Genomic DNA, 11,809 nt, shown 5'->3' on the forward strand with positions numbered 1-11,809 from the left:
TGCTGTTATCATTAGTCATACTTCTACTGTTATTATACACATATGATTATTGTCACATATGTATACTATCAGATATTAATATATACTTTCAACATATTGTACTACAATAGCCTGTAATACTGATTATATTATTACTTTAATTAATGTTGTTGTAAGCTACTGTCATTACCATCTATCCTGCATCTCTCTCTGTCTCTCTCTCTCTCTCTCTCTCTTTCTGTCTCATTGTGTCATACGGATTACTGTTAATGTATTATGTTGATCTGTTCTGTACGACATCTATTGCACGTCTGTCCGTCCTGGAAGAGGGATCCCTCCTCAGGTTTCTACCATTTTTTTCCCCTGTTAAAGGGAGTTTTTCCTTATCTGCTGCGAGGGTCATAAGGACAGAGGGATGTCGTATGCTGTAAAGCCCTGTGAGGCAAATTGTGATTTGTGATATTGGGCTTTATAAATAAAATTTATTGAATTTAATTGATTGCTCTATCAGCAAAGAGGACAAAGAACAGAGAAGCGTGGTCAGTCTGTTTTTCTGGTCATTTAACAGTTTATCCAGAGCATGATGTCTCTTTGACTATTGGCCAGACTACCATCTAACATCAGGGACGGATATTTGATTGTGCAAAGGAAATACATCCAAAGATCCTGGTACCTTTTTGACTTTTTTCTGCAGACACTGGTGCATGGTCAGCAGGCCCATGCAGAATCTACTCCTGCAGATTTTTGGAATATAGATACTGCTTGTAAAAGTCAGAATGTTGTCACTGTCTCCCCCATCTCCTTGTGTAAAGGTGTGACAGCCGTGTGTTGTATTCAGTTAGCATTAAAATCAAAGTTAGCGGCGTAGTGAGAAGAAATGTTTGACTGCTAACAGATTGTTAATAGATTGGCAAATGGATGTTTGTTCTAACTGCTCCATACTGAACTCTCCATTTTAACGGCCATGTGTCCCACAGTTTGTCGATTGACTTTTCCTCAAAACGTTTAAATATTTTCTTGAAGCATTCATGATTAAATTAAATTTCTGATTCAAAGTTTCTACTAAAATCTACTGAGCAGTTCATTAAGCTGCTTGAGTTCATTTCAGGTTCATAAATAAATACTGTCTATCGCATTATGAGCAAAAAAAGAAAATAAATATTATGCAGAACTCTGCAGATTTTCATTTTGGATCACTGCTAAAAACAATTTTAAAAATCTGCTGATTCCCTTTGGGCCTGATGGTAAGGGATCTTTTCATACATCAGTGACACAATGATACATGTCCACTGACTGGATTTCTATGACACTTGACATTCTTGGTCCCCAGAGGATCAAGTCTATTGATTTTGGTGAACCCTCAGCCTTTCATCAAATGTCACAGCAGGTCAGTTTTTTTCAGTGGGCCGAAACGTTCTTCATGACAAAGTATCTGGATAAATCCTAAAGGTTTTATTTTTATATATAAATATATGAACTCCTTGACCTTTTCAATCCAATTTACGGAGCACATTCATGCTCCCCAGACAATGACAACTTATTTTAGACTCCTTTTTTAAACCCAAACTGCTACACTATAAGCACATTTACACAAAAACATCTCTTGGTCTAATACAGAGACTGAATTAAAGTTTTCTGTGAACTTTCATGTTGACAAGAGGAAGAACCTTTTAGATTGTGATGATGACTTTTTTTGTGCACCCATGAAAAAAATTCTAATTCTAGTAATGGTCATTTTGTCGCAGTATTATTCATATTTTGGTGCAACGAACAGCTCACCCTCTCACTTAGACATAAAGGGCTCTAGTTTCCCCGCGCAGCGCAGGGTGGCGCAGGGTGGCAAACCCCACGCAGAGCTAGTTTCGAGCAGTGCAACCCGAGGCGCGCTCACTTTGGTAGTTTGACAGACCGAGGTGCGCTGAGATGGGTGTGGCGGCGCAGCAGGGGGAGGTGTTGACAGATCCAGCTTGGCGCAGTGACAGTTTAGTGCCAAAAGGCTTCGCCGAAGGTGCGCTAAAATCTCACCAGCTGAAACCAGGTCTACTGTCAGCGCAGGCGGAGCGCAGCCGGTGTAAGCCAAAGTTTGGCTGACCGGCGGACAGTGCGCACACGTCACCAAAACCTCACAGGCAGGTTTCCAGGATGTCAGGCACATTAATAATGCAATAAATACCCAAAAAACACTATTCAATGCAACTATCTGCAATCAGCACATAAATGTATCTCTATATCGACTGTCCCGTCAAAGCTGATGTCATATCAAAGGGGATTGGCACCGTTTGGCACGTTTGGCACGCGTAATGGAAACCCAACCTGATTTGATTAACACAGCTGCAAACTAATGAGTTCACATCCCTCTCAGCCAACCACAAACAGCCACAGCATCAGATAGGGAGTATATATTCAGCATCTGGCATCTTAGAAAAGCCAAAAGAAAAGAAACAGAGTGAGACTGCAAGAGAGAAAGAGAGAGCACGCGCACGAGAGAAATGCAACATTGATTTACAATTGTGGTGACCTCCTCCCAGGCTACCTTTACATCATCAGCCTGTGGAGGTCTGCTCGCAGTTCCGTATATTCAGACACAGCGAGCTTGGACCTCCCGGACCAAAACATCAGTTTCCTCCTGGGAGAAGTTGGCTGGCTGTCTGACGCTGCTGCTCTCTTCTGCCATGGTAAATTGAGTAAACTCTCATTATGCCTTTGCGCGGCGCATTTAAGGGCGAGGAGAGGGGCTCATTTGATTGGTGTGATGTGTGTAAAACCCACTCCACACCTTCTCTCCTCCCTCTTTCTGACTTGCGCAGGTCGGAGGAACGGAGGTGGGAAAGAGGAGTAGCTGCGCCAGCACGCATAGTGTGCCAAACTTGCAAAATCCGCCTGGCCACACCCAGTTGGCGAAGCGCAGGTGCGCTGCGCCCCCGCCTCGCCCGGTCTGCGAAACTAGAGCCCTATGTGTTGTTTCCATAGAAAGAAAAATGTCGAAATACATCAGGCCGAGAAACCAGATGTGTGTGGAGGTCTGACAGCTGAGTGACTGTGTGTGGAGAGGAAGCACACACCTGATCAGACCTCTATCACATCACATAGTTATGCATGATTTAATTCAGTAAAGAGAGGAGGAAGATGAGTAAGAGATATGCAGAGAGAGGAAGGCTTTAAAAGACACTAATAGGGAGGGATGTAAAAAGGAAGCAATCTACAGAGTGAGATTAATAAAAATAGAGATAAGTAAGAAGTAAAAGAGAAAGAGGAGAGCAGGAGACTGAGAGATGAGAGGTGAAAAGAAACAGAGAGCCAATAAAACACTGCCTCCAGACGTCAGGCAGCAGCGGCCAATCAGACTAATTGAAAGACTGTGCCTCTTCCTGGTCTTGACAGAGTGGTGTGTGTGCGTGTGTGTGTGTGGGTGTGTGGGTGCGTGTGTGCGTGTGTGTGTGCCAAAGCCCTGACGCAGCAAACACTCCCTCCAGACTCATCCACTTTGCAAATGTAATTAAATCATTTTCAGAGGGAACACTGCAGCTCCCATTGGGCTCCATTAGGCCTGTATTAATACTGGAGCTGCCACACACACACACACACACACACACACACACACACACACACACACACACACACACACACAGGATGAATGATGGGTGTCTGGGGACAGTCAGGTATTGAGAGATATTATATATTGAGTGACTTGTTAGTGTAAATCACTGCTCACACTCGCTTTCCCTGTGTGTACATGTACATCTGTTTGTGTTTGTGTGTGTGTGTGTGTGTGTGTTAATCAATACTGCAGTACAGACTGGTTTACATTCATTCCTAATGAGCAGAGTGAGTTTGTTCCCCGACTCTGGCACTGACTGAAAACTCAAACTGCTGAAGAAATAATCAGGGAGTTTAAAGAGAAGTTGGCTGATCAGTATGAAGATACTTTAGAGAGAAACTGGGCTTCAGTGCGGCAAAATGCAGCAGCACTTAGACATGATTAAACTTCATTTATCCCCATGGGGAAGACCTGTTGATGCATGAGAAGAAATCTTGACAGGATTCAGTAGCAGGTAACGCCTTCTCTCTTCTCTCGGCTGTACATCCGGTGATTGACAGGTGTATTTTCCCTGTGACATCATCATGAACTCTTCATACACCAGACTGGTCAGATGTAATCTTGTCTGGGCTGTTACTGATCTTTGCCTCCATTTTTCATTTGGAAAAACTCTGCAGCTGTTCTAGCCTGGAAATCCAGACTCAAATCTAGAAAGATTTTGAGTCTGGCCCTCACAATACACCCTTCCTAGCCAAGGAACGGCACTAACTGAGGCATATTAAATGCCGCCGCACACAATTGACCTATGGCTAAGCCACGCCCCCCTCCACTCACTCGGACAAACTATCAACATTCAGTAACCGGCGCTATGGCAGGTGTCACAGTACACGGCATTTCACAGGAGGCAACTGATGATTTTTGGGGACATAACGATCAGATGTCATTGAGAAGTAACCAAAAGGGCCTAAACTACGCATTGGAGGGATATATTCATCATTTTATTGTTGAGAAGGTCGATGAAAAGCTTAAATTACAAGCCAAAATTTACAGGTCACAGTGTACGCTTGTGAACCGCATCTGGTTGCCGTCACCATCAAAGACAACAAGTTAAAGTGCCACTGAAGTTAAGGTTTTTGGCTCAGAATATGAGAAAAGGATAACGGCCTTTTTACCATCTTTACCAAGAGTGTCTCTCCGTTAGTTTGGTGCTACAGTATTTACACTGAATCATTCAGCATAACGTTTGCCAACCTTTGTTATCTCTGCCATTACAGATAAGTTAATGAAGCTAAGCTCCAGAAGTTAACGTTAGCTTAACTAGAGCCCTTTGGACAACAGCTAACAATGATGTACGATCACCAAAGTACAAAACTAGAACAAAATAGGCTAATGAACTCCCAGCAAACAAGGTGACATGATGAACAACGCAGCTAGGAGCTAACGTTAGGCTAACTTTAGCTAACGTTAGCTAGAGATGTTAAAGATAACTTTATATTTCTTTCCAGCAAAGTGACAATATGTTGCCTCAAACACAATGTTGACTTACCTTAGAACAGATGTAGACATCATTGTTAATCTTATTCACGTTGAGTTGATGTTGTGGTCTAACGTTACCACACAACTTTATCCAAAGGAGACACTTTTCTCGGTTGAGATGTGGTTTAAAGTGTAAAAAATACACCTGGTCGCCCAGCCTCTCAGGATACCTTGTGTCAGAGTTGCATGTACCCCATGCACACCGTTTGACCATTTTTAAACTTCAAATCTCAGAAAAAGCTCATAAAACCGAACAAAACTGACTTTCTGTAATGCATTTCAATGGACGTCCAGGCAGAGAATGTCCGAGTGTATGGGAATGGCTATACGCACTGTGATTGGCTCATCGCATTTGAGGGCGGGACTTAGCCATAGGTCAATTGGATAGCACGATAGCCAATCAGAGCAAAAAACAAGGTGATGTATTTATTGCACTAAGCCCCATTTGCTTGCCGACCAGTGGGGCTAACTGATATATTATGCTTTTGCCATATCCTGTCGGCAAAACAGCAAAAACGTCCTTCCTGGAAGCGAAGGCTTCTAGGGCAGTCTTATGTTCCTCTCTCAAGGAAAAAGATAAGTGTAGTTGGCTTAGTGTTTCTTCCAAAGCTAAATTGAAAGGACGCAGTCCTTCGACAGCTGCCATCTTGACTGTCCTCATCATGTTACGCCCGCCCAGAGCCCAACAGGCTCTGCTCGTCGGGGCCGGATGCCGGTGCAGTGCAAATTCGAATTTGCTAGGGGCGGGGCATCTGGATTTCCAGGTTACACCTGCACTGGAAATATGATAAAACTATCTGACAGAATCAGAATTCTGCTTCATTTTATATGTACAGTCATAATTTAAGTCACTCATTAATTTATTCAGTCATGACTTTGGAAACAGTTGTGTGACAAAAAAAAACCTCAAGGTCCAAACATTTTCCAGGGTTTTCCACTGCATCTCTCAGCCTTACTTACGTGGATGAAGTTATCACTTAACCTACATGTGGAACTTTTTACAGTGAGCAAATCACATTTGCTGAAGACTGAGATGAAGTCGAAAGCTCAGGTAAAAGTTGCAAAGTGGACCTTGAGTTGTCAGTCTTCGGGAGTTTGGAGAGGAAGTGAGTTATCATCTAAATGTTTGTTGATTGGTTGATATGAATCCGGCAAAATCGATCATCTGTAGTTCTTTTTCCAGACTTTATTTTTGAGATATAGATAGTCTTAACAGAGCTTTATGCTGGGTTTCACTTACTTACACATATCGACGTTTAGTCATTGACTTTCCATGTCGAGATATGATGTGCAAGGTACCCTGGGTGTGTTGGTTGTTGACGTTCTAGGATATATCAAGTACTTTGTGACAATAGCAAAAACGTTCCTCTCGTTCTGCCAACACTGCCTCTGCCGTTTATGTGCATATAGCATTTTGCAGACGTCTGGCCTTAATTTCTAAGGACATGCCCCAACAAACACTCCAAATGGACACAAGATACACAAGGCAACCATCATGTGCATGCAAACACTTTAGCAAGTTTATCTCCAGTCCTAGAAAGATGGTTTCAGACGCTGTTAGATGACCCAACAAGTCCTTTGTTTGAAGTACACTGTGGCCTTAAGCTGTAAGAAAACACATATGTCACTTATGTCTCTATTCTGTGTTATTCTAATACCTGAGTATGCATGACCACAGTGAATGGGTTCTTTGCTTACTCATTCACAAATACGTGCAGGAAGTAAAAGTCCAACACATTCATCAGCCATAGTGCAGAGCAATACGTCATCCACATAATGAAGTGCAGCAGCAATAAAAAAATCTCAACTGAAATGAATGCATTTCTGTCACAGCACTCCCATTCAGTGCATTAGGAACAGGAGTAATGATCCTGCAGCTAAGAGCCACTATAGTCCTGATTGGCGTCATAAAATGAGCAACAACAATGATTTACTGCCAACTGAAGCGAGGCGACTTTTTAGATCTGAATATATTTTAAAAAACACACAGCAGCAGGAGTGGAATTACAAGTTAAAGCAGCATTGTTTAGTATGCTGGACATGATCTCACAATCCTTAGTTTCATCTCACAGCCTCTTGTGAAAACAACTTAAATAAAGCAGGACATAATCTCTCCTTTACTGTATTCTTCTGCTTCTTTACGGTTCTGTATTTTGCCCACAGCCTCCTCATGTTTCAGTGCTGCTCTCCTACAGCCGACAGCGTGAGCACATCGCTGCGAGTGGAAATCAGACTGTGAATGTGAAAAATCATTTGGGCACAGCAGCGCCAATCTGAACTCCAACTGAAGTTGAGATAGCTCTGACTTATTTCTCTCTTCCTCATGTTTTTGGAGTCAAATGTATTTACAGAGGGAAATTTGGACATCAGTTTTTATCACTCCATAAATAAAAATCAATTTCCCGATGTTTTTAGGGATTAAATGTTCTGTATGTCAGGCTGTGAATGATACATGAACCAACCCTCTGTAACTACCTTGGGAATATAGATTAAAACTTGAAAGTCTGGTGTATGTAAGTGCTACTGGTGGATATTTATAGCTCAGAGTTTGAGAGAAAAAAACTAATTTTGAGAAAACAGCCTTTAAAAGATATGTGTTGTTTTTAGACAAATGTTTTCAGACAAAAGATTAGACACTAGGGTAAAAATTTTAACTAATAAATATCAATATTAAACTTTCAGAGTTGATTACTTATGAGAATTATTTTTTGTATTACAGGTTTTCTTAAAGTTTATGCTTAAATATACAAATGAGGCTTTTTTTTAAATTAAATAACCATTTTCACTATGTTTTTAGAAATAAAATGGTCTATAATTTAGGCTATGAATGATACATGAACACACTCCTCTGTAAAAACTTTCAGAATGTAGACATGAATAAAACTGGAAAATTTGGTGTTTGTAAGTGCTACCTTATTATGAGAAAACAGCCTTTAAAGATATGTTTTGTAAAAGTTCATACATTTAAGCCAAAATATTATTCAATATTATAATAGACACTACGGTAAATTTTAACTAATAAATTTCAACATTAAACTTGACTTGAGGTGTTAACTGCCATTAAAATTTTTTTTTGTATTGTAAGTTTCTGAAATTTTATGTTTTGGCAAACAAATGAGATATTATTCAAATAAATATGCACTAATTTGCATACATGTTCAGAACAAAGATCTGAACACTGAATAAAGACAGGTTAAAATTTTTATTTCATTTTGCTGACATATTCGAGTCAAAGGTTTTTACAGAGGGAAATTTTAATGTCTCTTTTTATAACTCCGTAAATCTGCCATTAAAAAAACAAAACAATTTTTGCCAAGTTTTTAGGAATAAATGTTCTATAAATGATGAATGATATATGAACAAACCCGCTGTAAACACCTTCAGAATATAGACGGGAATAAAACTGGAAAATGTGGTATATTTTGAGAAAACAGCCTTTAAAGATATGTGCTATAACATACCATACGTTTTTAGACAAAATATTAGACACTAGGGTAAAAAGTTTAGCTATCAGATACCACCATCAAACCTCTTGAGTTGATTACTTACATTAAGATAATTATTTATTGTATTACTAGTTCTCTAAAATTTCAGGTTTGAATATGCAAATAAGGCATATCTAATTAAATCTGCATTTTTAGCATACATTTTCAGAAGGGAAATCTGAGCTTGATTCAACATCTAAATGTGTATTTTGGACATTTATCTTTCCACAAGTCTGAAAGAAGACTTGTTATGGAAGCAAAATAGCCCCAAATCTTAAAATCGACCAGTGCATGAGGATGTCTCGCCACTTTCATTAATAATAATAATAATTTAATTTAAACTGATCAGCTTAATAGTTTTGAACGAGGTCCTTCAGTGTTTGCATTAAGTAGCTTGTGCATCAAATTCTGTGGGCTTTCAATGGACCACATACACATTAAATCGGCGCTGAAAATTTCAGCTGCTGTGTAAATTTAAGTATGGACTCAGACTCATTATATCCTATATAAAAGGAATCCAAGCCAAAAAAAAAACTTAAATCGCAACATCACGTCGAGACAATCGACAAACTCTGGTTGATAAAAAGAACATCAGCCTTTTTATAAACTGTGTGGGAGAGGACGTCGGATCTGTCTTGTGACTTACTGTTCTACTGTTCTACAAACGCAAGTGTCAGACTGTGATTCAGATTATAGGTTTAGACGACGTTCATATGTGTGTATGTGTGTGTGGGTAAGACCAGATGACTGTTAGACAAACACACCATGTTATTTGTATAAAGCGAGGCTCACGCTGTCTTTTGTCCGCAGTTTCCAGGGTAGGTAATTATTTAGCTTCTATTGTATTTCATTCTGTGGAACCGTTCATTCACCTGTCAGCTCTGTGTGTGCATCTCACTATTACTATGAAAATCATTAAGTCACCGAGGACACAGAGGGAAAGAGAAAGAGGGGACATGAGGACAAAACTGAAGAGACAAAAGAGAAGTGAGAGACGACAACAGGAAGCGAGGTGGAAATGTATATCCGATCCTCCCATGAGTCAATGTAAATGATGCTTTTAATTTAAACAGGAAATTAATGTTAAGAGTGACACAGACTGGTGTGAGGCACATGAGCACAGAGCATGTTATCTAAAACAAACATGAGACGTCTAACCTGCGGTTAAAAAAAGGAAAACGTGACCTCAGAGTCTCGGTTTCATACTAAACAGTAATTTTGACTGTGTGTTGAGCGCGTGGTGTTTCCACAGAGAAGCAATGGCCACATTTATGGATATTATTCCTCCACAAAAATGGGAAACAAAGAGAGGCTGGAAAAAGTCGCTCTGTCGTCACAAAGGGAAAAAAAGAAAATGATAGAACAGAAGTGACGACACAACAAGTCCTCCAAAGTTAACAAAATACTGTATGTCGTTTGTCACTGCCTTTCAAACTGACTTACTGAATGTTTTTCGATCTGGAGCCCACTATCAGCCGGACACCATCAAAGGACAGTAACAACAATTGACTCAGATCACAGGAAACATTCAAGATAGGCTCAAATGTTGATGCAGATCTGGATCCAGATATTGTCAACAGCCATTGTAGCAGATCTGTGAGCACGTGCCTAGCTGTAGGCTAACATCAGCATGCTAACATGCTAAAACTTGAAATGCTAATACGCTGATGTTAAGCAGGTGTACTTTACCATTGTCACCATCTTAATGTAATGTGTTAGCATGCTTACAATTGATGATTGGTGCAAAACACAAACTATACTTTAGTCATGGATCCATTATTATGTCACGGATACTAGACTTGCACCGATTTATCGGCAGTGCTCGGAATCAGGCGGGTTTTCACGTGATAGGCCGTGACCTGCGACCGGCCGGTCAGTCTAAAATATGCCGATTTAAAACGCCGGTCAAATTCCCGGCGCGCTGCATGATTGACATCGTGTAACACAGCAGCACACACACACGCACATATGCAACTCACGGCTTGGGCGATGTGAGGAAGTTAAACATGGACGCGCACACACATCAAAAAAGAGAAGGAGAAAGTTGTTAATTGTCCGTGTTAAACTGAACTGCAGAGTTCTCACTGCTGCACTGTGCCGCTTGATACTGACGAGGCAGGTGTCCGCGCGCTTACTGGTGGCGCGTTTTGAAGACCTCTGTGAATTTTCCACAGGAGATATTTTTACTTTTTGTCTATTCAAGAAATTACCCACAAATGTTATACACCAAGAATTATTATTTTATTAATCTACGTTTTTATTTATGTGTGCCTTTTTTACTTATTTATTTTAATACTGTATATGTGTGCCTTTTTTACTTATTTATTTTAATACTGTACCTGAAGTTATATTTGAGCAAAAAGGAATATGTTTCTTCACCTGTGTCACTGTTTTTGTTTGTTTGTTTGTTTGAGATGATTATTGAAGAGCTGGTTGTATCTTGGTTAAAATGTTCTAATAAAAGGAAAGACAGAAAATATTGCAATATCTTGTGTGTTGTAAAGCGGTTTGGAAAAAAAAAAATGAAGTCGGAATCGGCCATCCAAACACTCTGTAAATCGGAAATCGGTATTGGCCCAAAAAATTGTAATTGGTGCAAGTCTAACGGATACATTAAACTTTTACGTTTCTTTATTTTTCAACAACGCTGTGATTAACGTGTGGTTAGGTTTAGACCAGGGGTCGGCAACCTTCAGCATACAAAGAGCCATTTGAGCCCATTTCCCACCAAATAAAACCCACCTAGAGCCGCAAACTCTGTTTGATCCCTAAAATGACGATAACACCACTTATAGTTTCATTACACTTATGCTATAGCAACACCACTTATAGTTTCATTACACTTATGCTATAGCATTTATGAAATCAAAAACTAGACAGAAAACAACTCACATTTTATTTCTGGGTGTAACGGAGCAAAACACCAAATTCTTTTGAACTCTAGAAAAAAAATACACTGGTCCTTCCCTTATTAATGAATTTAAAAAAAATCAACTCACTCCAATATTCTGAAGGCATACAGCTGCGGCATATTCGCTTTAACTAAAAAAGGGAAAACAAACAAATGCCAGTTTATATTTTATTATGACGTAAGTCTATTTCAGTGTGCCGTGGTCCTTTTATTTCTTCGTCATGTACAGCAATCAACCGTCGACCTGAATATAAAAACACAATCAGTTCAGGAACCAATATAAAAATATACATTTGCAAAATAATAGCTCATTAAATAATTTATTTCACCTGGTTAATGTGATTTCTGCTCTTGAACTTC

At 39.8% G+C, this 11,809-nt stretch overlaps 1 protein-coding gene across 4 annotated transcripts in view; it reads right to left on the minus strand.

Moving 5' to 3' along the window:
* The window catches only part of pex7 (peroxisomal biogenesis factor 7), an 86,172-nt gene that overhangs the window by 22,790 nt on the left and 51,573 nt on the right, over nt 1-11,809 (minus strand). The gene's annotated exons all lie outside the window — the stretch shown is intronic.

Source organism: Epinephelus moara, chromosome 12, assembly GCF_006386435.1.
Source record: "Epinephelus moara isolate mb chromosome 12, YSFRI_EMoa_1.0, whole genome shotgun sequence".
NCBI classification, from domain to species: Eukaryota; Metazoa; Chordata; class Actinopteri; order Perciformes; family Serranidae; genus Epinephelus; species Epinephelus moara.